General features: G+C 37.2%; 1 non-coding gene across 1 annotated transcript; it reads right to left on the reverse strand.

The window, feature by feature from the left end:
- Window positions 1-3,685: 3,685 nt before the first annotated feature.
- On the reverse strand, window positions 3,686-3,789 carry LOC122150207. The gene has a single exon (XR_006163539.1). It is a non-coding gene; the product is annotated as a U6 spliceosomal RNA (small nuclear RNA).
- Between the last annotated feature and the right edge of the window lie 666 nt (window positions 3,790-4,455).

Raw genomic sequence — 4,455 nt, forward strand, 5'->3', positions numbered from 1 at the left:
GTTCTTGATGTCATCCCACAACTCTGGTTTTCAGTCATTGGTGTTCAATGCATACAATACATTCTTTAAATGGTCTTTAAATTCAGGAGGGATATAATCAAGGTCATATTTTGGCTCTTGTGGACTTCTTTTAATTGTCTTCAGCTTCAACTTGATCTTACAAATGAGTATTTGATGGTCTGTTGCACAATCAGCTCCTGACCTTGTTTTGCTGAAGATACTGAGCTTCTCCATCACCTCCTGCCACAGATGTAGTCAGTCGGATTCCTGTGTACTCCGTCTGGTGAAGTCCATGTGTATAGTTGCTGTTTGTGTTATTGAAAAAAGGTATTTGCAATGAATAAGTCGATCTTGCAAAATTCTGTCATGAGATCTCCAGCAGTATTCTATCTCCAAGGCCATATTTTCCAGCTACCAGTGATTATTCTTTGTTTCCAACTTTTGCATTCCACTCACCAGTGATAATCAGCACATCTTGATTGCATGTTTGGTGAATTTCAGACTGCAGAAGTTGGTGAAAATCTTCAATTTCCTCATCTTTGGCTTTGGTGGTTGGTACGTACATTTGAATAATAGTGGTATTAACTGGTTTTCCTTGTAAGCCTATCAATATTATTCTATCACTGACAGCATTGTACTTCAGGATAGATCTTGAAACAGTCTTTGTGACGATGAATGCCATGCCATTCCTCTTCAATTTGTCATTTCCGGCGTAGTAGATCATATGGTTATGTGATTCAAAATGGCCAAAACTTGTCCATTTCAGCTCACTAATGCATAGGATATCCATCTTTATGTGTTCCATTTCATTTTTGACAACTTCCAATTTTTTCCAATTCATACTTATTAACCATTTCGTATGTGGTGAGTACTGTTCTAGGGAAGGAGTCCTGATGGCATAGTGATTAAGCATTTTGGTTCTAACAAAAGTCAGCAGTTTGAACTCATCACATGCTTTGTGGGAGGAAGATGTGGCAGTCTGCTTCCATAAAGATTACAGCCATGGAAACCCTGTGAGTTATTTCTATTCTGTCCTATAGGGGGTTGCTATGAGTCAGAGTTGACTAGATGGCAGTGGGTTTTTTTTTTTTTAAGATCATACACTATTTGTCCTTTCATTACTGACTTATTTCTCTTAACAAAACATTTTCTAGGTTCATGTGTGAGTGGCATGACTTCATTTCCCTTTATGGCTGAATAATATTCCATTGTGTGTATATACCATTAATCTATTGGATATTTTGATTGTTCCACTGTTTGTCTTTTGTGAGAAGTGCTGTAATGAACATTGGTGTACAGGTTTCTATTTACATTTCTGCTTTCTTTTCTCCTGGTTATATACCTAGGATTGTGATTGCTGGGTTATATGGTAGTTCTATATTCAATTCTCTGAGGAACCACTAAACTTCATAGTACCGTTTTACATTCCCATCACCAATGGATGAGGGTTCAAGTTTCTCCACAATCTTCCCAATATTTGTTTTCCCCTACTTTTTTTTTTTTTTTTTAAAAATCACTACCATTCTAATAGGGTTGAGGTGGTACCTCACTGTGGTTTTGATTTGCATAGTGCCTAAGGCACTTGACTGCTAACCAGAAGTCTGGCATTTCAAACCAGCCAGCCACTCCTTGGAAAGAAGATTGGGCAGTCTACTTCCGTAGAGATGCCGCCTCGGAAACCTAAGGAGGGTCGCTATGAGTTGGAGACAACTCAATGGCATGTAACAACAGTGGCTAAAGAAGAGCTTTGGTGGCATAACGATTAAGTGCCTGGCTTCTAACTGAAAGATTGATGTTTTGAACCCACCAGCTGCTCCACAGGAGAAAGATGTGACAGTCTGCTTCTGTACAAATTTACATTCTTGGAAACTCTACATATAGGGCAGTTCTACCCTATCCCGTGGGGTTGCTATGAATCAGAAATGACTCAGCAGCAATGTGTTTGTTGTTTTAATGGCTAATAAGTTGAGCATCTTTTCATGTGCTTGTTGGCCATTTGGATATTCCCTTTGGTGAATGTCTGTTCAAGTCCTCTGCTTATATTTTGTTTGTGTTGTTTGTTTTTTCACTTAGGTTGTAGAAGTTTTATGTATTTTTTAATATTAGATCCTTATCAGATATGTTTCCTGAAAATTTTCTCCCAATCTGTAGATTGTCTTTTCACTTTGTTGGTAAAGTTCTTTGATGAACAAAAATATTTCATTTTTAAATAAAATCTACTTTGTCTTTTGTTGCTTCTGCTTTTGTTGTCCTACCTGAAACTGCATCCTTAAAAACTAGGTCCCACAACTTCACCCCTACATTTTCTTTTAGGAATTTTATGTGTTTAGTTTTGACATTTAGGTTCTTTATCCATTTTGAATCAGTTTTGCTGTATGGTATGAGGGGTGAATCCTGTTTCATTCTTCTGCAATTTTACTACCATCGTTGAAGAGAATCCTTCCCCATTTAGCATAGATTTAGCATCCTTATTGAATATCAATTGACCATAATTGTATAAGAATATGTTCTTAAAAATTGTTTACAATATTCTGAAGACTGATGTGAAGAAGACAAAATCATATACAAAAACCACTTAAAATAAGTAGTTAAATTTAAATTACTTAAGTAATACTAATGATACTTAAAGACAGTATATAAAATAAAAGTAAAAAAACAAAATTACTACCCCACTGCCATTTCTCTGAATAGTATTAGTCAGGGTCCAGACAGAAGAAAGAGCACAACTAGATATTTTAACAGAATGTTAATATAAGGAATGGATTAAATTGATATGGAAGAACCAAAAAAGCACAATGGGGACATTGAAATCGTTAACTGCGGGAACTATCACTCCTAGGGCTGGAGTAACAAAGGATAGAGGTTACTAGAAATTAGAAGCTTGGGGGAGAGGTCTGGCAGAGCAGGGACTCAGACATCTGAGAAGGAAGCATTGCTTGGTGGTACTAGTACTGACAGAAAATGATAAAACTGGTTTGAGGAATGCAAAGAAAAAGCTGGCAACTGGAACCAAGTGCCAGTCCTGGAATTAAGAGCTGTTACTTTGGGCATGCTTACAGAAACTGCAGGCAAACAAAACAGCAAGATTCATTTCCACTTCTATCCTCCTATTCCTTTTCTTCTAGTTCCTATTAGTGGTGACTAACAAAACTTCAGGGCAAGGAAGAAACATAGTTTACACAGTCCTAGCCCCAGTATTACAAAGCTGAGTATGGAATAGTGGTTTGGAGATACTGGAGGTAGGGGTGGGGGAAGCTTAGTAATCAGCATAGGTGATCATATAATTTATCATCTGAACCAGGCTGCCTTTGAGAGTGAAGGAGCTTGGTGTGTGTGTGGGGGGATGTTACTTATGCTGGGACAACAGGTATAAATCAGAACTGTGCAAAGTGGGACAATTGCCTGATCTCTGAATGGCAACCTAGAGATTATTTCAACCTCTTTCCTTTGCACTTATAGGAATGTACAGAAATAGTTTTTTTTTTTTTTTTTTCCATGAATGTTGTATGTGTTCTGCAGCTAAGTTTTATAAAGGACAAGAGACCTTTGGAAATTTATGCAAAATAACAGGTAATAAGTAACTGTCTAAATTGCAGTTGTAGCCCAAGTTATCTGATTCCAGGACCCATTCTTCTCGTTCTCTCTCTCTATTCTCGGTTTCTTGCTGTTATCCAGGTAATTAATCAAAAATATGGAATGCTTCACTAATTTGTGCGTCATCCTTACGCAGGGGCCATGCTAATCTTTGTATCTTCCCAATTTTAGTATGTGTGCTGCCAAAGCAAGCACTCCAGAACCAGTTCTTATAACCACTAGGGCATCCTGTCTCCTTGCAATGTTTACAGACTAACTTTAGAAGTAAAGGATCAGACCTGTGAAAAGAAAACAGAATTTGGGATTCAGAAGCTCAGCAACAAAACCTAAACACTTATGGTTAATCCAGTATGGCATTGTGTTACATTTTATTCCACATGAGCTGGTAGTTGGTGTTGGGCTTCCAGATGTTAACAATCTCAAACTATATTTGCACAGTCAATGAAGCAACACACTGAAAAGTAGATGAGTCTGGAAAAGAAATACATTAATTAAAAATATAATATTCAGCAAATACTTGAAAAGTGTGTATGATTGAGTAGTAAACCCTCAAAATATTTTGATTTTGAGAGTAAAATTTAGGAAAACGTTGCTTTCCAACCAACTTTGTGAAGGAAATTTTATTATAGAGACTATATGAATGAGGAAAGAGCTCTTATAATTCTTAGTAGGAAATGGAAGTAACTTTGGTTTAGGAATATTAAAAAACAGTGGCTGGGAGGGTCATTAAGGAATCAAGCAGAAGGAGTGGGGAAGCAAGGTTTGTGGACCTGGACCTGCAAAGCTCCTTTAGGTCTCCGTGGAGATGCATTTGTCAGAAAGAAGGTCTGGAAAGGTTATTTTAATTGAAGAATTAAGATT

Source organism: Orycteropus afer, unplaced genomic scaffold (assembly GCF_000298275.1).
Source record: "Orycteropus afer afer isolate SDZICR_OR568_19922 unplaced genomic scaffold, OryAfe1.0 scaffold00105, whole genome shotgun sequence".
In the NCBI taxonomy this organism is placed as follows: domain Eukaryota; kingdom Metazoa; phylum Chordata; class Mammalia; order Tubulidentata; family Orycteropodidae; genus Orycteropus; species Orycteropus afer.